This window comes from Mirounga angustirostris, unplaced genomic scaffold (assembly GCF_029215605.1).
Source record: "Mirounga angustirostris isolate CCGP_5_RB_7025 unplaced genomic scaffold, mMirAng1.0.hap1 SCAF_10, whole genome shotgun sequence".
Classification (NCBI taxonomy): domain Eukaryota; kingdom Metazoa; phylum Chordata; class Mammalia; order Carnivora; family Phocidae; genus Mirounga; species Mirounga angustirostris.
The window spans coordinates 103,595,440-103,619,377 of NW_026991718.1; the positions used below are offsets into that span (position 1 = coordinate 103,595,440).

General features: G+C 41.3%; 1 protein-coding gene across 1 annotated transcript in view; it reads left to right on the forward strand.

Moving 5' to 3' along the window:
- The window catches only part of PAK5 (p21 (RAC1) activated kinase 5), a 296,814-nt gene that overhangs the window by 229,400 nt on the left and 43,476 nt on the right, over positions 1 to 23,938 (forward strand). The gene's annotated exons all lie outside the window — the stretch shown is intronic.

The window sequence follows — 23,938 nt, forward strand, 5'->3', positions numbered from 1 at the left end:
TCACAAAAGGAACTTTCAGATTCTTAGGACCTGAATGCCAAATCAGCCTGAAGCTCTGTCCATAAAGATGACGAAAGCACGGAGGGTGAGCATCTGTGCTAGTCACATCCCAGACACCAGAAGGCTCTGCTTCCCCTGAAGACAAGTGGGGTAGCCATGGGCAGTGTTATTCTCTACACTGGATATTAGGGAAGTTTCAAGCAAGGGCTATGAATTCAGACATTCCTGGATTTTAATCCTGACTTCACTACTGGTCAACTCTGGTTGTAAAAATGCTGTATAACAAACAGCCCCCAACAGGTAATGGCTTGAACAACAAATAGTCTTCTTGCTCATGGGTCTGCAGGTTGGTGGGGCCACACTACCTCAAGCTTCAGGGCAGCTGAAACTGGCTGTAGGGTTTAGGTTAGGTTCAAGTTTGCTCTGGATGCCTCTTGGCATTCTTGGATAAGCAACTACCCAGATCATGTTCTTCTCAGGGAAGATGGCAAGAACTCAAAGAACCAAGCCAAGCCAAGGAAGCACATAGAAGCCTCTGCTTATGTCCATTCACCAACATTCCAATGGCCAAAGCAAGACACGTGGCCCAGCTCAAAGTTAATGGATCAGGGATATATACTGCACATGCCCTACTGGGAGGAACTAAAACGGCACATGCAAAGAGTGGGATATGTAATCATTACAGGGAGGGGGTGAAGAATTGCAGCAATATTTCAGCCTACTACAACCCTTAGCAAGCTATAGAACCTTGGATCATCTTGTAACTTTTCTTTTCTCATTCGTAGCATGAGGCTTAATAATACTTGCCTCCTAGGGATGCAGGCTCAGTTGTAAAGCATCTGCCTTCGGCTCAGGTCATGATCTCAGCGTCCCGGGATCAAACCCCGAGTCAGGCTCCCTGCTCAGTGGAGAGCCTGCTTCTCCCTCTCCAGCTACCGCTGCTTGTGTTCCCTCTCTCGTTGTCTCCTCTCTGTCAAATAAACAAATAAAAATCTTTTTAAAATTTTAAAATAAAATAAAAAAATAAAAGCAAGAGATAGAGGGTAGCACATAGTGAGAGATCCATACAAGGTGACTTAATGTAATGAATCCACACTTTCCAGTTTGGACCCTTTTTTCTCTCCTGATGTCCTGCCTCTGCCATCCCACCAGCAGCACCTCCCTCCCCGAATTCCTAAATACTCCTGCTTGGCCTTCTCTCACTTCCAGGACTGATTCAAATTATTATACTCATGCATGAGGTTAGGCAGTGTGCATATCATTGCAGACTCTCCTTTGTATTTAGCCTGCAGGAAAGATGGATTGCGATGCAGATATTAGCTTTGTGATTATGAAGCCCCCTTTACTAATGAGGCCTCTGATAGTACACACCTTCACCTCACCTTGCAGCTTACGTATGAGAGAGAGCTCTGCAGAGCTCCTCTTGACCCGTCCTGCTGCAGGGGAATCGCTTGCACGCACTCCTCCTCAGCCAGCACTGGGTCAGCGAGACTGCTGACTTCTAGGAGAGAAGTTTCTGGGTCCTTGCCCTATGAAAGTAGCAGAATACACAAGCCATGCAGATGGGAAGACTGTCCAGAAAAAGGAGAAGGGCCGTGGAGCCATGCATGTGCCCTAACTCTTCTCCATCCCCCCACCAGATAAGTCACATCCATTCAAGCAAGTGGGGGAGGCAAGAGAGAACAAAAGCATTGCCCCAGTGGAAGACCCTCCATGGAAACATGAAACACGAGGACAAGGAAGAAGCTGTTGCCCTGTTGTTTGTTTTTAAGAGAGAGAGAGCACATGTGTGTGAGAGAGAGTGTGAGCAGAGGGAGAGGGAGAGAGAAAATCTCAAATAGGCTCCACACCCATCGTGGAACCCCATACAGGGCTCAATCTCATGACCCTGAGATCAGGACCTGAGCTGAAATCAGCAGTCGGACACCCAACCGACTGAGCCACCCAGGAGCCCCCCGCTGACAACCTGTTTTGCAAATGAGGAAGGTTATTTCCTTGCTGGGAGCTTTCCAGACAGTGAAGAAACCTGTGGGGTTAGAGTCACTGTTTATGTTATGGCCTAACATAAACAAAGGATCAGCTAGCTATGATCACAAATAAGGTTGGATAACAAAGCACTCTGAAGCTAAAGAGCTTAAAACACACTCAAAACTACAAAACAATTGCTGAAAGAAACTAAAGACATAAATAAATGGAAAGATGTCCTGTGTTGATGGATTGGAAGACTGTTAAGATGGCAGTACTTCTCAAAGTGATCCTCAGATCCAGTGCACTCCCCATCAAAATCTCAACATCACTTTTTTGTAGAAGTAGAAAAAAAAACACTTCCTAGGGGTGCCTGAGGCTCAGTTGATTAAGCGTCTGACTCTTGATTTCAGCTCAGGTTATGATCTCAGGGCCGTGAGACTGAGCTTTGTGCTGGGCTGTGGAGCCTGCTTAAGATTTTCTCCCCCTCTGACCCTCCCCACCATCATGTGCACTCTCTCTCTCTAAAAAAAAAAAACAAAAAAAAAAAAAAAAAAGGAAATGCATCTTAATATTCATGTGGAATCTCAAGGACCCCGAATAGCCAAAACATTCTTCAAAAGAACAAAGTGGGAGGACTCACATGTGCTGATCTCAAAACTTACTATAAAACAACAATAAAAACCAAAGCAGTATGGTGCTGGCATAATGATAAGCATCTAGACCAATGGAACAGAATATGGAGTCCAGAAACATACCCTTTTATTTTTTTTATTCTTATGTTAATCCCCATACATTACATCATTAGTTTTAGATGAAGTGTTCCGTGATTCATTGTTTGTGCATAACACCCAGTGCTCCATGCAGAGTGTGCCCTCCTCAATACCCACCACCAGGCTAACCCATCCTCCCACCCCCCTCCCCTCTAGAACCCTGTTTGTTTTTCAGAGTCCATCGTCTCTCATGGTTCGTCTACCCCTCCGATTTCCCCTGCTTCATTCTTCCCCTCCCGCTACCTTCTTCTTCTTCTTTTTTTTTTTCTTAACATATATTGCATTATTTGTTTCAGAGGTACAGATCTGAGATTCAACAGTCTTGCACAATTCACAGCGCTTACCAGAGCACCTACCCTCCCCAGTGTCTATCACCCAGTCCCCCCATCCCTCCCACCCCACCCCCCACTCCAGCAACCCTCAGTTTGTTTCCTGCAATTAAGAATTCCTCCTATCAGTGAGATCATATGATACATGTCTTTCTCTGTTTGACTTATTTCACTCAACATAATACCCTCCAGTTCCATCCACGTCGTTGCAAATGGCAAGATCTCATTCCTTTTGATGGCTGCATAATATTCCATTGTATATATATACCACTTCTTCTTTACCAATTCATCTGTCGATGGACATCTTGGCTCTTTCCACAGTTTGGCTACTGTGGACATTGCTGCTATAAACATTGGGGTGCACATACCCCTTCAGATCCCTACATTTGTATCTTTGGGGTAAATACCAGTAGGGCACTTGCTGGGTCATAGGGTATCTCTATTTTCAACTTTTTGAGGAACCTCCATACTCTTTTCCAGAGTGGCTGCACCAGCTTGTATTCCCACCAAAAGTGTAGGAGGGTTCCCCTTTCTCTGCATCCCTGCCAACATCTGTCGCCCAGAAACACCCTTACATAAATTATGGTCATGTGATTTTTGATAGGGTGCCAAGACCATATATCAGAGAAAGGACAATATTTTAAACAAATGATGTTGGGAAAATTGGATATCCACATACAAAAGAATGAAGTTGAATCCTTACCTTACACTACATACGGATATTAATTCAAAATAAATCAAAGACCTAAACATAAGAGCAAATAAATAAATAACTATAAAGAAGAAAACATAGGAGAAAAGCTTCTTGACATGGAATTAGTAATGGTTTCTTGGATAGGACACCAAAAGCACAGGCATCAAAAGAAAAAAAAAATCACAATTTAAAACTTTGTACATCAAAAGACACAAGAAAGTGAAAACACAAGCTACAGGATGGGAGAAAATATTTGCAAATCAAATATCTGATAAGGCATTAACATCCAGAATATAGAAAGAACTTCCACAGCTCAGCAACAAACGACTCAGTTGAATAGTGGGCAAAGGACTTGAGTGGACATTCTTCAAAGAAGGTATACAAATGGCCAGTAAGCACTTTTAAAAAATGCTCAACATCACAAGTCACTGGGGAAATACAAATCAAAACCATAGTGAGATACCACTTCATACCCATTAGGATAGCTCTTAAATACAGAGAGCTATAGATAGCTAGATACATATTTTTTAATGGAAAATAAGTGTTTCAAAGATATGGAGAAATTGGAGCCTTCATGCATTGCTAGCGTATGGTACAGTTGTGCTGTGGAAAACGATTTTGTGGTTTCTCAAAAGTTAAACATAAGACCATATGCTCCAACAATTCTACTTATCACTATATACCCAGAAGAATTGAAAGCAGGGATTCAAATAGATACTTGTATACCAGTGTTCACAGCATTATTCACAATAGCCAAAAGGCGATCCATCAACAGATGAATGAATAAACAAAATGTGGTCTATACATATAATAGAATATTATTCAGCCTTGAAAAGGAAGGAAATTCTGACACCTGCCACAACATGGATGAACCTTGAAACCTAAGTGAAATAAGCCAGACAGAAAAGGCCACGTATTGTATGATTCCACTTATATGGGGAACTAAGAATAGGCCAATTCATAGAGACAGAAAAGAGATTAGAGGTTATTAGGACTTAGGTAGGGGAAGGGGAGGTTATTTTTGAACAGGTACAGTTTCTGTTCAGGATGATGAAAAAAGTTCTGGAAATGCATAGTGGTGATTGTCGAACAACAGTGTGTACCTAATGCCACTGAATTATACCCACTTAAACAGAGTTAAAAAGGTAAATTTAAATCCTATTTTATCGCAGTACTTTTTTAAAGAGCTTACAGCAATAAGCACTTGTCCCTCACAATTCTGCAAGGTGGCGATTTGGCTGTGCTCAGCGGGCAGCTCTCCTAGTCTCATCTGGGCTCACTCATGGGTCTGTAGTCAGCTGCTGAGGGGGCTGGGGGCTGCCTGGGCTACGGTGGCCTCAGCCGGGATCCCCTCTCTCTGCTCCTCAAGTCTCTCATCATTTCCCCAGGCTAGCTCAGGCAACTGGGCAGGGTCCACAGCTGCCCAGTCTCCAGAAATGTAGGCTTGAAGAGGCACGGCATCGCTTTGGCTGCGTTCTTTTGGCCAGAGCAAGTCATGTGGTCAAGACCAGCCTCAGAGGAAAAGGAAACAGACCCCATCTCCTGATGGGAGGAGCTGCAGGGGCTCCTTGCAAAGGAACCTGGATACAGACAGGAGAGGAGAATTGGCAACTCTTTTGCAGCGATGAACCACAATTTGACACTGTTAATAGAGAACTGCGTCAGGACAGCAAATGGTTTGTGACAGGATCGGCACATGTACCTGATCTAAGAGTTGTTTACAGTAGAGGTGCAGTGCTTGTTCTAGGAGTTTAAAAGTGTAGGGAAGTATACACAAACTCCACTTAGTGCCCGTAATATTCGCTCCCAGACATTAAGTACCTCTCAGATCATTTTTTTCATTCAAGCCAGCTACTTTGCAGATTTTGTGCTTTGTAGGAGCTGTGACTTTTTGGGGCAGCTGAGACATGGAGAGAGTCTTCAAGACAACAGAGTTTTGGAGCCTGAAGGGAGCCAAGCAGATCAGCTCAGCAGAGACAGGAACCATAGACCTAGCAAGGTAAAGGCACCTGATGAAGGCTTCAGAGTTGCCAACAACAGAACTTAGACTAGATTCCCGATCACTGAGCTCACAATCCAGTGTTCTCTCTATGACACAATGGTGATCTTTTTCTTGCAGTATGTAAATCCCAGCTCAGCCACCGGAGGAACTTGATTCTCTTCTTTGGGACCTTGCAATTTAGAGAGTGCTCTGCAGACCAACATCATCAGCCTCACCTGAAAGCTGGTTAGAAATTCAGAATCTTGTGCCCTGAGCCAGACCTGCTGAATGAGAGTCTGAAAATTAATAAGATGCCCAGGGCATTTGCATTAATGGTAGCTCCAAAGATGCATTGCCCCAGGGCACTGGTTTTCAACTTTGGCTATTCATTGGAATCAGCTGGGAGAGATTTAATTAAACACGCTCATGCTTGGGCGCTCCATCTCAGAGATTCTTATTTATATGTTCTTGGGTACAGTCTTGGCATATTTTTGGCAGATCCTTGAGCCACTACTTCTCCATAGCCCACCTCAAATATGCTGAAGATATTGGCAGCTTTTTTTTTTTTAAGATTTTATTTATTTATTTGACACAGAGAGAGAGAGAGAGCACAAGCAGGCGGAGCGGCAGGCAGAGGGAAAAGGAAAAGGAAAGGAAAAGGCTCCCCGCTGAGCAAGGGGACTTAATCCCAGGACCCCAGGATAATGACCTGAGCCAAAGGCAGACGTTTAACTGACTGAGCCAGCCAGGAGCCCCTGTTGGCAGCTTTTTATCACATTTTCCTTCTGTGCAATAGGCTAGTATTTTCTGAACGAGTGAAAGCCACTTCTGGAAGACCCTAACTGATGACCTTGCTCCAGTGTCCTGGGTAGGATTAAGGGATTTATAAATTGCTGACAATTATTTAAATGTATTTTTATAAGGAAGGAAGGTTAAAGACAGGAACTGATAATTGAGAGGAATTTTTTTTTTTTTTTAAGATTTTATTTTTTTGACAGAGAGTGACACAGTGAGAGAGGAAACACAAGCAGGGGGAATGGGAGAGGGAGAAGCAGGCCCCCTGCTGAGTAGGGAGCCCGATGTGGGGCTCAATCCCAGGACCCTGGGATCATGACCTGAGCCAAAGGCAGACAGTTAATGACTGAGCCACCCAGGCGCCCCAGGAATTTTTTCTTTTTGAAACCTGCTTTGTTCCCAAAAAAGGATTGGCACTAGTATACAGGGAAATCCCACATGATAAAAATTTGGCAAATTATAAATACAATAAAAGATGAAGGACCCAGAAAAATATAAATCATGGAAGAGAGAAAAGACAATAAAAAAGAACACAGATGTGCTAACTTCCCATGTGAACTTAATAGTTAAGCTATGAATTTGATTTTTTTCAAGCTTCACCACCTAGGAATCCAGTAGTTACAAAGTTTTTATCTATAGAAAAGGGGAGTGGGAGAAAGTCCTTCCTGCAAGAAAGCAAAGCTTTCTTAACTCTAATTTGTAAATAAAAGTTCCATGAGGTCTTTCTGTGGGGACAGGGAATGATATTAGCAAACTGTGTCTTCAAGAAGACTCCGAGGGCAAAAGCAGGACTGGATTTCATGCTTCTCGTAGTGTCTTTTTGTTAAATCTGTTCATAATGTGAAACACAATGGATAGAAGAAGGAAAGATGTTGTTTGAATCTCTTCTGGGATGTGGGCGTGTGTGTGTGTCTCTCCAGCTTCATCTAAGCTATAACTCAGGGAAGGGGAGTTGTAAAATCCCTTTACATTTGTCCAGGGAGTTGGCATCCCACTTAGAGGAGAGAAGCGGATTATTATCTCTCGTGCTGTGTGCAAGGGCTCTTGCTGTTCTGTTAATATCTTTGAGTGAGGGAACAAGATTATCCAGTAAACTCTTTTCACACGCCTGCATTCTAGCCTTAAATATGCCCTCAGGGATTGTTGGAACACAGTCATAATGGGATAAATATGCTCTCACATTAAAGTCCTAGAACACATTCTAGGGACATAATACCCCAGAGCTCCCCTTTATGTTACCCCAGTCATCTTCCCTTTTCTGTTTGGGAGCAGTTCCTTTTTTTTTTTTTTTTAATATATAGAACAAAGAAATGACTCTATTAATCTGGAATTCAAGGATTAAGGAATATTTTTGTCTTTGATAATATAGATCTATAGATATACATACACACATCTAAACATGCAAATGATATATGTCGGTGTCTGTGTGTGTCTGTGTGTGTATGTCTCACGGAGAATTGACTGATGTTCAAACTCTCTATTGAATTGAAATCATTTCAGCTGTGGAAAGGGGACCTCAGACAAATGGTCTACCAGTGCTGTTCAGGCTTCACTGTATGTATGAATTCCCTGGAAGTTTTGTTAAAATGCCAAATCCTGACTCAGTAGCTCAGGATGAAGGGGCTGAGAGTCTGTGGCCCTAACAGGCTGCTGGTCTGCACCCACACTTTGAGAAGCAGTGTCATTCCCAAACTTGGCTGCATGTGGGACTCACCTGGGGAGCTTTAGAAATTACTGCCACCTGGAGCCGCCATTGGAGATGTAATTGGTGTGGGGAGGGGCCTTGGCTTCACGAATGTTCCTAAAGTCCCCCAGGTGACTCTGGTGTGTGGCTATGGCTGAGAGCCCACTGCCTTCAAAGCTGCCAGGTAAAACAGAGCCTCCCACTGCCTCGGCTGTTAGAAAACCCCACGGTGCATTCTTAAACCTTTTGTTGAGTTTCAAAGAGATACAAGCTTTTAAATGTGGACAGTCTTATACCTTGAATAGATGGGAAGATGGCCGGATAGAGAGAGAGAGAGAGAGATCTTTGAGGGAAAAGGGATCTTATTTTGCAAAAGAAAAGAGAAACCACACAATTCTATTCTGTACATAGCTTGTCTAACAAAAAAAGTGAGGAGTTAGCACCTCCCCTGGGCAGAAGGAAAGCCTCACAGACTTCCAGGTTTCTCTGGGCGAGCCAAGTTAGCAGGCAGAGAGGCACTAGGCTCCACGAGTGGGAAAGGTGAAGAAATTAAGGATGAAAGTGACCTCCCAACTTGTAATAGCATTATTTCCTTGGCACTTGCTAAGTTACTAGAATATTCAGTGTGCAGTCTCGTATCTTTGATCAGATTTGCCTTCTCTCTGACTTGGTCGCTCACTCAAAACCATACCCCACAAGATTTGTTCTTCTCCTTCCCTTGGCCCTCCAGTCGTCCACTGCTGCCGCATTATGCTTACATATCAGCCGCCTTCTTTATTAATTGCCTTCCAACTTAAACTCCATCATTCATCCACATGATAACGCTGACTGACCCTACCTGCCAACACCTGGCAAACACTGTTTCCGGGGTATAGCCAGTGTTCCACCTTTGCAGAGCCTGCCCTCAGGGTGCTACATATTTGCTGGAAAAGACAAGCAACCACTTGGTTGGGTGTCACCCCAATGTATTTTAACAAAATAATTTGCATAAAAGATCATCAATGTCCCGCTTGCTATATTTTTACATATGCATGAATTCATGGGATGATCATGACCCAGATGAAGATAGAGAACATTTTCATCACCCAGAAAATTCACTTGGGCCTCTTCCCAGTGACCATCCTTCCCCTGGAGGTAACCATCATCTCTCTGACTTCAATGACTAAAGAGAAATGAGTGACTAATAGCTAGGAATGTTCAGTAAAGCTGACCTTAATATTTAATGGACTTTGAAGTTCAATGTTTCTGAAACTTTTGGACTATTTAGAGCCCAGCTTTTCTCTACCTTTTTTTCCCATGGGGGAACATAATTTTTTCTTGCCATCTAAAACCAGTCCATCTCTGAAATATTAAGTACATAACGACAATACCAACTTTATACTCTAAAATGTTATTTAAGTGCCTAGCAGTTTTATTTCCAGATTAACAAGTTTCTTAACATTTCTTATGCCTCAAAGAGATCCTTTTCATGGTTTTTAAAATTGCTTAAAATGTCAGGTGGAAAAAAATGAAAACTTCGGACACTCAGAGGTAAAATTTTGTTGACCAAATTTAAATATGCCTTGTGCATCTTTATATAGTCTATAACAAAGAAAAACTTTTGACATTTAGCATTGCATAGTAGCAGTATTTCAAGAATCATGTAATTAGTGGGTTTGTTTTTACAGGGGGAGGGTAACAACTGATGTGTAGACTACATATTTTGTTCGCTATTAAATTTTTAAATGTCAAAATCTTGAGCGAATGCGATATAACAAGATGTTTCCTTTGTTGTGGTGACAGAATTTTGAAGTTGCTGTAAAGGCTAATTATTCCAGAGAGCAATCACCTTGTTTTCCCCCCAGTTCCCATAATTCTGAGTTTTAAACATCTTTCCTTAAGAAAGTTTGTTTCTTTACTTTTAATTTAAAAAATAAATTTTTTGTAGAGGGGGGCAGAGGAGGAGGGAGAGAGAGCATCTTTTTTTTAATATTATTTTATTATGTTATGTTAATCACCGTACATTACATCATTAGTGTTCCATGAGTCATTGTTTGCATATAACACCCAGTGCTCCATTCAATATGTGCCCTCTTTAGAGCATCTTAAGCAGGGTCCACACCCAGCATGGAGCCCAACGTGGGGCTCAATCTCACAACCCTGAGATCACGACCTGAGCTGAAATCAAGAGTTGGACCCTTAACCAACTGAGGAACCCAGGTGCCCCAAGAAAGTTTGTTTCTGGAAATATTTTCTATTAACTTGCCTTGGGTGTGCTTACTTTCTCCTTATTGTCTTATGGGGGGTGGAGCTTGTCCCTGCCTGCTTTGCTTCCTTTTCCACACCTTCAGAGGTTAAAGTTGAGGATGCTGATGGGCTCTGCTGTGATTTTCATATATATTGAGAGGCAGTACCCTGCCAGCTGAGTGACACTGGGCAAGTTGCTTGGCCTCTCTGAGCCTCATTTTCCTTCTTTGTACACAGGGGTAATAATGCCGTCTGTCTCAAGGTCTTGTGAAGGTTGAATATGGGGAAACCACTTCTAATTGTCTTGGCAAACAGTGTTTAGGTCAATGTGAGTGACTAGAAGCTCTTCGAAGCTGATTCATGGAATATTGGCAGTCATTTCATCGATCTCACAAATTATTTAAAGCTCAGATCCTGTGTGGAGGGTGCTCAGCTCTTGTCTATGGCATCATGTCTGTGATGGCTGATACCAAACGAGAACCCGACCAGGCTGTGCCTCTGACTGCTATTGCCTGACAACTCCTTTGAGAACAGGATGCCATCGCTTCTTCAATCAACCGACTTGGCCCACACACACAATTGCATCAGGAGTGGACGACCTGTGTTTCACGTCCCTGTTTGCCATAGAAGCACAGATTATAAAGGAGCTGAGTCCCGTTTTGGTGCCAAGTGACCCTATCCCACTGACACAGCGCACCCAACTCACCAGGAAGCTTTTTTTGTTTTTGTTTTTTGGTGCAGCCCATGAGTCAATTACTAGAACAGTTCCCCCTTCCCCCCGCCCCCCCCAAAAAAAGACAGGGACAACTGGTGACAGTCCAGTTCAAGAGCCAGCAGACTTTTTCTGTGGAGGGCCATGGGCCATGTGGTTTCCATCGCAACTGCTGCATTCTGCCTGTTGTGGTCCAAAAACAGCCACATACTGTACATAAACGCACGTGGCTATGTTCCAATAAAACTTCTTTACGAAAACAGGCTGGATTTGGCTCACAGACCGTAGCTTGCCATCTCCCACTTTAGATCAATGCTGTCCCATAGAAATATAATGCAAACCAATATTTAATTTCACATGTTCCAGTAGCTACATTTTTAAAGTTCTTGATATATTAAAACATATGAATTTTTAGACTTCGAAAAGATAGACTTTTAAAACAAATCTTGGAATAGTAAAGGACAGATACCTTACAAATAACTTAAATTTGCTGAAGCAACCTGATATCTAATGGCTTTTTAAGAGTTTTTAAGTGGTGATAAGGAACTGCACAATTGCCAAAATGCCCATTTTTGACTGATTTTTTTATGGTCTGTATAAACAGAACCCAAATTCTAACCATGAGGTTATGCCAATTTCAAATAACTTTAGCCATAAAAAAAAGAACAAAACTAAAAGCAACTCAGCGATAAGCCTTGGCCATGTCCTGTTGGAATTCCATGCTGACTTATCCTTTATGGGCAAAAGCAGGTGTCAAGTGGCTCAATGATTAAGAGGGCCCAGGAGTCATCTCTAATGAATTTCTACTCATATAAATGCCTTGTTCTCTGGCCACATTAAGGATTGCCATCCCTACCCATAGGCACACAAGCCTTTCCTCCCCTGGCAGTCTGGTTCACCTGCCGCAGTAAAAATGAGCCCAGTTCCTGGCTTTCCTGCCTCCTCTTCTGCATCACCCTGCTCTGGGCAGCCTGGAGGAAAGAGGCATATGGATGAATTAAATTGGGGCTGGCTGATCTAGGATGGCTCATCTCTGATCTTCCAGCAGGCCAGCCCAAGCTTCTTCACCCAGGAGAGGCAGGGGATAGAGAGGGCAGCAGCTGACAAGGCTTCTCGCAGCCCAGACTAAGAATTGGTGTGATGTCACTCTCTTTTGTCTAAGCCAGCCATATGGCTATCTCAGATTCAAGGGTGGGAACATAGACTTCACCACCTCCTGGTCTGAAGGACTATAAAGTCACATTGCATAGAAGGGGGTGGGGGGACGACTTGTGCCCATTTCAGAAGCAATCCATCACAGAGGCTGATATCAAACTCTAAGGTGGGCCTGTGTGATATGCTCTAATGAACGTGCCTTCTTTCTCTCCCCTGCGTGAGTTTATATCTCATCCTGAAGTACAGAAAAATAAAAAGTTTGTTCAGATGTGGTCCCCCTCTTACTGATACCCTCAAATCAAGCTGAGATAAGCACTTCTATTCACAGCTCTCAGTGCTCTCTCTCAGGCTTCAGGTGCTCAGTGTCATTTCTTCTATATTAAATTCTTATATAATATTCTCTAAACTCTCCATGTGCTGTAGTCACATCTTAGACTGGGCTCCTCAAAAGTAGAGCTTAGACAAAGCCTTGTATGTGAATTTATTTTGGAAAGCGAGCTTAAGGTTCATAATTCACAATGCCTCCCTTGGTATCCCTGCAGCTGGTGTGGCCAGTTATAGAGAGTCAGCGTGGGCACACATGATCGGAACACTAACGTCAAGTCTGTCCCTACCTACTCTCTTTAATTCCTGGTCTGTTTTCTAATTCTGGACTCACTATAATCATTATTCTATTAGTTAAGGTAATTCTAGCTTCTGTAACTTATTAACCCTTACATCTTAGTAAAGCTCAACAAAATAGAAGTTTATGTCTCACTTAATATCCAACGTGGATTTTCTAACCAGAGCATGGTATCCCATGTGGTCATTCGGCAATACACATTCTACCACATGGCTCCAACATCCCCTTGCCATTAAGGGGAGCCTGCCAGGTCTTCTGCATTCAGCTGGCAGACAGGAGAATAAAGAGAAGAAAAGGCATTTCTCTGTAGCTTTGGCACGGAAGGGATACATATCACATCCTGCTCTCATTCTGTGAGTGAGAATTGGTCCCATGGTCTGTCCAGATGCAAAGGGTGCTGGGAAATGTGGTCCCGGCTGGGAACAGCTTTACAGCAATACCTTTGCACAGTGGAAGGGGAGTACACATCTTTGGTGACCACCTAGCATATCTGCTACGTCAATCAAGCATACTGGTATCCATGCCCATGGGTTTGTGAGAAGGGAACCCTGTCTTCATTTCTAATTTTTTTTACTGTGAAATCTATGTCTAAAGAGGGTGCACGGATGCTTCTTGCACCCCATCTCATGTCTTTTAGGCCAGCCTTTTTTCCTCGGGCCAGTGCTGAGGCACCCCCCCGCTCCCCTCCATTGTACCGCTTACCTTTGCTATTGGATGTGGCGGTTTCTTCACCTCCCCCTTGTGTGACACTCGTGGGAGTCCCCTCAGCCATTCTGACACAGAAGATGGGAGCAGATGGATGAATCCTTCCATCTTCATTCCTTTGAGTGGTCGGTTCTGAGACAGGCTTCACAGCTCCTCAGGAAAACCGAGCCGCGGTAGCCCAGATAGCCAGCTTGATAACACACCCTTGAATTGACTTCCTCTTCTCTGTGTCACCCGCTTACTGTTCCTAACCTCATTTTCCAAAATAGACTACTCACATGCAAGCCTTTGGCTCAGCTCTGCTTTTGAGGAACACAGGCTCAGGTGTGAATATAGCACATGAGAAGTTTAAAGAGTAATATTAGATTCTTATACATACTACCCACATTAAGAAACAGATGGTGGACTCTTGTCTCACCTCCAAGTACTTCCTGCCCATAGAAATGATTTTTGGGGGGCACCTGGGTGGCTCAGTTGGTTAAGCGACTGCCTTCGGCTCAGGTCATGATCCTGGAGTCTCCGGATCGAGTCCCGCATCGGGCTCCCCGCTCAGCAGGGAATCTGCTTCTCCCTCTGACCCTCCCCCCTCTCATATGCTCTCTCTCTCTCATTCTCTCTCTCATAAATAAATAAAATCTTTAAAAAAAATAAAAAAATTTAAAAAAGAAATGATTTTTTGTTTCAGTAAATGAATAAATTAATGAAAGAGATACTTCCTTAGACCTCATTGCTACCTAGACCCTGACCCAGAAAAGAGCAAGCAAATAATAGTTAAGTTCTCAACTAGAATACTCATAGTCTCAAACCAACTTTAAACACATCTATGAAACACTTCTCACTGTTACCCCTGGTCAAACTGACTTTCGTTGACTTCAGCTCAACTGCCTCACATTCTAAGCAGCAAGAACCAGGACTATAAACTGCATTTGCTTTGCCAGATTAACAACAGAAAGTCACCTTTAGGGATTCTCCTTGTATGGAACTGGTCACTAAATGCATTGGATTCCCTGTGTTTAAAGAGGAAGGAAAAATGGCTAACAGACCATTTTCCAGTTCATGAGGAATCTTGCTTTTTACTAAATTCACAAAATCGTTCTTAAGATACATTGTATCTTATTAGAATTTGTGCAGAACATAACAGTAGTTTTAGTTAGGAAAGGAATTGGCTTATCCGGATTCTGTAGGATCATTACGTATTTACTGAGAAGATCTTAATGGCTAGAAATCCTCACCACTGCTGCCATCTTGAGATGTCCTGCCCTGATTCTCCTGTTTTCCAGGAATATGCGATTCCAGCTGTTCACCCAATTAGCCCCACCCCCTTTGGTTACCAAAAAAGATGTATGTAGAACGGTGAAAGAAAATACAAGATCCAAGGTCTTCTGGTGTTAGAAAATACAGCTGAAAATTAGCATTTCTTGCCCTAAGGATTCAAGTATGTCAGGTTTGTCTGTCTGTTGCTACGTACACAGCTTTTTCCAGCCACATTCCTTAATAAAAACAAGGGAACGGGTTCTCTGCCAACAGGGTGAGGATTCAGATAAATTGTTAAAAGTAGATACTTTCTGTGAGAGACTCCTGGTCTGTTCTCGAGTCATGGGGATATTTAGCTTATTGACCCCCAGAGAAGCATTTACCCAGAACGACAAAATGGAACACATTCTTGAAGAGGATAGAAGACCTTGTTTTGTTTTGTTTTGTTCTAAGAAATGCAAGGTCTTATTAGGGCAAAGCTGTTAATTACACACTTCATTATTGTCAAGGTTAATACAGTGTGTGAGAGCAGAGGCCCTTTTTCATCTCTTCCTCAGTGCAAGGGGAGACAGCTGTTCTTACGGACAGATCCATTATAGCTTATCACTGGCCGGCAGCCTGGGGAGGAAGCACCATGAAATATGGCCACTGTCACCAAGAGAGCAGACGCTGCGCCGGTCCAAGCACAATGGAAAGACAATGAGAACCAGGCTGTCGGGCTCAAATAGATTGGGTTGCATTGATCTTTAATGCCTGGCTGTTCCGCAGCATGAAATTCACGGATACTCTTGCAGTTATTATATTATCGATCTCTAAAACTGCACAATCTTGCTTTCATAAACATCCCACGCTGACAGCTGTAAATAGTGGTTCTTACATTTTGGAAACCGAGTTAAACCGTGTTGTAAAATTCTGCGTGTTTGGATTTCATTATCATTGCTTGGTAGTTGATGATTCCTTAAAGTGAAACCTGTGTCAGGGAAAAAAAATAGGACCTCGGCTCTAGTTGCCCTGGTCTTCCTGATTAAAGAAGGGTATTCAACCCTTTTTTTTTTCTCTTCCTTTTAGGTAGGTCAGCAATTTATTTTTAATAGGTATATATATATTTTGCAAGGCCCTGCTTCTTAACACTGATTTAATCATTTTCATGAAAAGAGAGAAAAGCATGTGGTTCCTTTTTTTTTTATGTTATGTTAATCACCATACGTTACATCATTAGTTTTTGATGTAGTGTTCCATGATTCATTGTTTGCATATAACACCCAGTGCTCCATGCAGAACGTGCCCTCTTTAATACCCATCACCAGGCTAACCCACCCCCCACCCCCTCCCCTCTAAAACCCTCAGTTTGTTTTTCAGAGTCCATCCTCTTTCATGGTTCATTTCCCCCTACGATTTCCCCCCCTTCATTCTTCCCCTCCTGCTATCATCTTCTTTTTTTTTTTCTTAACATATATTGCATTATTTGTTTCAGAGGTACAGATCTGAGGTTCAACAGTCTTGCACAATTCACAGCGCTTACCAGAGCACATACCCTCCCCAGTGTCTATCACCCAGTCACCCCATCCCTCTCACCCCACCCCCCACTCCAGCAACCCTCAGTTTGTTTCCTGAGATTAAGAATTCCTCATATCAGTGAGGTCATATGATACAAGCATGTGGTTCCTTTAAGAGTGATACATTTATACCATCTGTAAACATCTCCAAATGCTAAAAAGGGGATCCAAGAAAAGACAATGCCTTATATGGCCTGTTACAGTGTCTTGGGGTTTTTCTGTGTTTTGTTGTTATTGTTTGTTTGTTTTTGTTTTTGCTATGGATAAAATTTTTTTCTGAAATTTTCAAATATCAGCAACCACACCTTAACTTCCACGGCACTCAGGTTTTATTCATCAATAATCCTAAGATTTATAGCTTCGTACTAAGATCATGATGCTATAGAAGCAGGTGTGCCAAAATAGTGAAATCTATTAAAGTATTCATTTTAGTTAAACAGTAGAAGTATTCCACCCCTGTAGGGAATGGGAAAATGTTGAAGAGTGTAGTTCCTAGCAGCCAACTGGTAACATCAAATAATTTTAATACTGTATGTATATATGTGATACTATATATATGTGTGTTTATATATAATGTTATCTAGATATAAAATATATTTAACTCTGTACTATATACTTAATAAAATATGTGTATTTAATACTGTATATATATGCACACACATATATATATAATCCTGAATCCTATTAAACTGAAAAGTAAATGCCGGTCTAATGTTTTTTATTATAAAAGTACCCTAGTTGTGGAAAATCTTGAAAATACACTAACCCCATTGAGTACACAGTGTGAAGATTGAGCAGCCACATTATCCCTGCCTGGGAGCTCATTCAAGATGCAAAATCCCAGCCCTCTCAGACCTATCGAATGAGAATCTCCCTTTAACAAGATCTGCCTGTGATTTGTATGAACATTAAGATTTGAGAAGCACAGGTCTAAAATATATAGCACCCTTAATCTCCCCACCTAGAGATGACCACTGTCAATACTTTATTGTATTTCTATTAATCTTATTCTTCTGTACATATTTCAGTTTAAATAGTTGAAAATCTAATTTTGTTAATTTTTATGACTCAGACATTACATTTTTAAGAAAGATACCAATAGAGTGCTAATCATGATTTGAAAGTATTCCATTTTTTAGATCTGTAAGGAATATTTATTTGATATATATAACAATAGTAGTTAATTGAAGATACATCTTTTTTTTTAAGATTTTATTTATTTGAGAGAGAGAGAATGAGAGACAGAGAACATGAGAGGGAGGAGGGTCAGAGGGAGAAGCAGACTCCCCGCCGAGCAGGGAGCCTGATGCGGGACTCAATCCCGGGACTCCAGGATCATGACCGGAGCCGAAGGCAGTCGCTTAACCAACTGAGCCACCCTGGCGCCCCGAAGATACATCTTTAAACTCAAGAAATTTGTGTTTTGTATCTCAAATTACTAATAATGGTTTTTAAAAGTCTGAAACATCAGTTCTTCCATTGTAGAAAACTGAGATTTATTGTGTTATTTGCAGCTTTTTTCCTAAATTATTATCAACCTAATTTAAAAGTAAATTTTAACTTATAAAATAAATACCGTTTCTTAGTACTTACTGCATGCCAGAAATCATGCCAACTGTTTTATACATATTATTGAATCACATTAACCCAATGAGGCAAAGATTTATTCTTGTCATTTTAGGGGTTAGAAACCATGGCTTTAAAAGGTTAGGTAACTTGCCCACTATCACACAGCTGGTAAGTGCTATGAGCCTGATTCGAAACAAGGATAAAAAATACTACATTGAGATTATGCTAAGTGAAATAAGTCAAGCAGAGAAAGTCAATTATCATATGGTTTCACTTATTTGTGGAACATAAGGAATAACGTGGAGGACATTAGGAGAAGGAAGGGAAAAATGGGGAGGGGAATGGGGGGGGCAAACCATGAGAGACTATGGACTCTGAGAAACAAACAGGGTTTTAGAGGTGAGGTGGGTGGGGGGATGGGTTACTCCGGTGGTGGGTATTAAGGAGGGCACGTACTGCTGGAGCACTGGGTGTTATACGCAAACAATGAATCATGGAACACTACATCAAAAACTAATGATGTACATGATGTACTGTATGATGACTGACATAATAAAATCAAATTAAATTAAAAAAATACTATATTGTTTTTAAAAGTGTTTCTTATTCAATGAGAGTCTTTATTTTTTCTTCTAAATAGCATTTAGCTCATAGTAATATTAATTTTTCTCCTTCCACAATAATAAATATATAGAATTCTGTTTATTGAGTTTACTGCTATAATTTTGTATATAAACTGAACATACATCTCTGGATATGCAATGATAAGTGCATGGAAACAGCAGACCCCCCAACTCTGAGGTCACAGATTAATTTGTGTGTTGAAATAGTGACCCTCTCATCTCCCAGAAAAATCTAAATGAACTTACTTGGGGGACAAAATTGTGAAATAGTCATTCATGATTGCTTGGTTTTTCATTTTCCAAATGTAAGATATATATAGCACAATTAATGAGAGAAAAAAAGGGCTCTCCCAAACAGAACTTCATTATGTTATCACTTAGTCATTTAAAAAATACAGATAGCATGGATATAGGCATATTCTAGATTTCTGTTATAGTTTTAGCTGTTATTGTATGGATGGATAGGTGGGTGGATAGGTGGTTTGATGGATACATTGATAGATGATACAGACATCTAAATTCCTTTCTCACAGTATTCCCCAGAAACAAAGTGACTGAGTTTCAAGTCTGCACATTCAGCTCATTAATGAAATTGGAAGAGTTTTAGTGGGAAAATGGGAAGATTTAAAGGACTCAGCAGTTTCAAAGGAAGTATTCAATAATGCTCTGACCACAAAAGAATCACATAGGGAAGGGTTTTTTCCTTCTAAATATCTGTCCTGGTAGTGAATTTCTAAGACTAATAGTCCAGCCCCATAATAGCCATTTATTAATTTGCTGAAGATGAACAGGTTCTCTGGATATAAATTCCAAAGGACAAGTGATTGAAATGCCACTTTGATATGAGCGGGGCCCCTTTCTTTTATCACAATTATCCACATAGCCCAAAGATAGTGGCATCTTAACATACTCTGATCATCTCTGTGCCTCCATCATTGAGTAAGTGATGAGCTGGTAATCACTCTTTTTTGTCATCTGAGTCCATCTATTAATTCCTCCTGGACCTAGCTCATAATTCTCCTCTTCCTGAAAACTTACCATGAAATTTAGTTTGTTCATCTCTGATCTTTTCTTTACTTTATAATCTTCACGTTTTAACTTGCCTTCATTGTTGAGTTGTGTTTAATGTTCTTTACTCATTTCAGATTTACAAATTTGTGTACACCGGAAGGCAGTGTGTACATTGGTATGTTTCAAAACTGCTATATAATCTCTCCCTCCAGCAGCCTCTATAATTCCTGAAGGTGTCTGGGAGGGGTATCACTAGATATCAAGTGATAGTATCCTTTTTATAAATTGGAGAAGAGGTAATGAAAAAAGGATGAAACTAAATCACATAGCAAATGTGGCTGAAATTAAGACCAGAACCTAGAATTGCCCATATGTTGTAAATTGAACAACTCATCGCTAGGGAATGGAGTGCGCAATAGAAAGTACGTATTTTATTGACCCATTTTTGATGGGTTGTGATGTCACACACGAAGCATTTGCATCCAACTGGTGCTGTTTTGTTTAGCTCAAAAGAGTCTGAAGAATATCTCAGAAAGAGAGCTAGACTAAGCTGAAAGTAATGTAACATTCATTGTGTATCAGCTATACTTTGAGAGAGAGAGAGGACACTAGACTGGAAGAGAGAGGCTTTGGGTTTGAATCCCAGGTCTGTTATGTATCAGTGGGCAGAGTCAGCTCTGAGTTTTAGTGTTACTCGGGAAAGGAAGGAGGAGGCCTAGATGATCTCTAGATTCCTTCCAACATTAAGATGCTAGAAGTGATTCTGTGGTACCAGAGCTGAATATTTCATGTATTCAGAGATAGGAAGGGTAGAGGCAGACAAGAAAGATTAATATTGTTTAAGATGGATAGAATTTAGAGAAATGATTTTTTTTCTGGGATATAGACCCAAAGATAACATTGAACATGAAAAATTGTTATATAGCTAGCTATTATTTGTCAAGTTCAGAGAAAGTCTGGATAATATTTTTGCTACAGGATTATCCAAGCAGGTCCAATAATTGAGAAGGTACTTAAAGACCTTGGCATACCTTATAGTCATTATTCATGTGGTATATCAGTCAATATGAATGCCCAGGATTAGAAATACCAGGAAGCTATTTTGGGGGAAGACATGAATTCCTGAGAACATTTCATTGAGTAATCTGCCAGTTATTGATAAAGAGAGAGAATAGGAATGTGCAAGAGTATAATCTCTGTCCAGAATGGTGGCTAAAAAGACTTTTAGTTGGTCCACTGTGATATAAACAGATTAATACTATTTTCTTAAAAATTTGTACAAAACATGGGGCGCCTGGCTGGCTCAGTCAGGTGAGCATTCGACTCTTGATTTTGGCTGAGATCATGATGTCAGATCATGGGATCGAGCCCTGCATTGGACTCCTTGCTCAGCGGGAACTCTACTTAGGATTCTCTCTCTCCCTCTCCCTTTGCCCTTAACCTCGCTCATGCACTCGCTCACTCTCTCTCAAATGAATAAATAAATCTTTTTAAAAAATTTGCACAAAGCATTATTGAAGAAGAGAGGAAGCCAGTTGTTAAATCCACAGAAAGTAACAGTACCTATGTCTAAGAGAGTTTGAAGAACACCCTGAGCAAATAGAAAGAGAAATGATAAACAGGTAAGATACAACTGAAATGCAGTTGGAAGCTGCTCAGATAGACTTGAGAGTTTTGAGGATGAGTTACTAGCATTCATACTTAATGCATCAGAAGATGTCCATTTCCTCCTTTTCTCTTCCCTGTGCTTACCTTTCCCTGTTCAAGGTATTGCTTTTCCCAAGTTCATCTGTTGGGGTGGGTGTAGATGTTCTTGCTCTGAGAAGAGGTCCAGATGTATATATGACAGGAGGTTCTTTTTCTCTCTGGGGGATGCTCACACAGAACATCACCTAGTTGGACAATCAATCCATTTAGACCCCTCCTCCACAAGCAATCCTAACACTCCATATGATGGAATACCGTTCAGTGATTTTTAAAGAAGAATGGGGGGGGGGGAAGAATAGGGGGAAAATTGGCTATTAATTCACAGAACCACCTGGATTAACTTTAAATGCATTATAATAAATGAAAGAAGCCAGACCAAAAGGCTCCAGACTGTTTGATTCCCTTCATATGATATTCAGGAAAGGCAGAACTATAAGGATGAAAGTATACCAAAGGTTTGGGGAGGAGGTGGTGTCTGACTGGGGGAAAGTTCAGGAGATTTTGAAGGGGAAGGAGATTTTGACCCTGTAATGGTGAATACATGATGCTTCGCATTTGTCAGTACCCATAGAACTTTCCAGCACAAAGAGTAATTTTTTCAGCCAATCAGGAGATCAAGAGGATCCCAGGATGGAATACAAACTGTGGCAGAAGAATGTAACTGTTATACTTGTTTGATATAATGTCATTGAAGGGGGTGTTAACCTAAGTAACTTTGGAGAACAGGGCTTTCTTTGAATGGAAACTTTAAGCCCAACGTCCAAAAAAACCATACTAAACACTGTACTCTAGCTGGCAACAGTGTTTCCCATTGTGGTATGGGGTAATGATTCTGAAACTGCTCTATCAGTATACTGGGATTGAATAACCAAAAGAATGGCAGATGAAGATCCAGGGCTTTCACCAACAAATATGAGGGAAAGCTAGAATGAACTATGTGGTACCCTAGATGAGATTCAGAGACAACAGTATGAATTCATGTTTAGCTTAATACAGTTACAGATGGACAGATATATTTAGAGATGTGTGTGCATACCAGGGGAAGTGTGTGTATCCATGTATCGCCTGGCTCTGTTCACTGAGAGGGCCTGGAAACAGGGTCACCCCAGTAGCAGTGAGCACATCCAGCATCCAGATATTAGTTTCTAATATCATTATCCAGTTCAAGGAACCAGGCCCCTTGGAGAAGTGGTTGATTTTAGGGCAAGCTCAGGGAACTGACAAGATGAACCCGGAGCATCTTGTAGCACCAAAGAAGTGAGGAAGGGCTCAAAAAATAAGAGGATGGGGGCTTATGAAAGGGACAGGGCAGCCCATCTGAAAGAGCTCTCAGTAACTAAAGCTAGAACAGTTAGAGCAACAAAACAAAACCAAAGTATATTTTAGGATTATAATCCAAAGTATAAAACAAATATCCATGATTCTATCCATACTGACACAACTAAATGATTGAATAAATAAATAGGATGCAAGTCTCCTGTGCAGAATTCCGCATACGTTATATAGATACCCCTTCTCAGGGAGGGAGACTGATTTACTTCCAAGGGTATAGTTTGGAAAGCAGGGAAGGAAGGAGAATGTAACTTTATAGTGTGGAAACCTGGTGAGCACTCCCTGGGCCAGGTGACCAAGGCCAACATCAGCAGTGATAAGCCATGTTGAAGACAGGCACGCTGGATATGACGTGATAAAATTGGTACCTTACTCTGTGATCTCCCCGCACCCCTTCCAAACCAATAACCTCAGTTTAACCACGAGAAAAACATCAGAATTTCGTAGTTGAGGGTATTCTGCAGAGCCCCTGACCACTATTCCTTAAAACTGGCAAGGTCATCCAAAAACAAGGAAAGTCTGAGAAACTATCACAGACCAGAGGAGACTAAGGAGACATGACAAATAAGTACAAGATATCCTGGATGGGACCCTGGAACACTAGGGAAAAAGCTAATGAAATTCATATAAACTGTGGAGTTTAGTTAATGGCAGTGTAAGATGTTAACAGTACAGTAAGGGATATATGAGAGCTCTGTATGTTCTCTTTGCAACCTCTCTGTTCATTTAAAACCATTCCGGAATTGAAAGTTTATTTAAAAGAAAAGGGTACAGACCAAAAGTCTTCATCCTGGACTGATTGGATGGAAAAAAACAAAACCTTGTCTTTCATCCTGGGGGGACTTTGGGAAGCACTGATCTATAAAGCGTATGCTCTAGGACCGCTTTGACTTTGTCCTCTAGTTTGAAAGCCTCTGTTCTACTGAGATGATTTTGAACTCCTTTGCTACTTGCTCAAAGGTATTTTTCTCTTAAAATCCTGGAAGTCTGGAGTCACAACACTTTGATCCCCACCCCCCATCATATTTTGCAGCAAACCTTGTCATTGTCAAGGCACAGCTGACTGGCTTTGTAAGTGGTTTGTGATTTCTTTCTGTTCCTGGTATTCCAGTGTTATTTAGGTTCATTAAAGGTAACATTTGGGCTTGGCAGTTTGTCACTAAGATTTCAAGTACGACTACATCAATTGCTAAGCCATCAGACGTTAGCGATGATGATACGGAAGTGTGGCTCTAGCAAGTAATA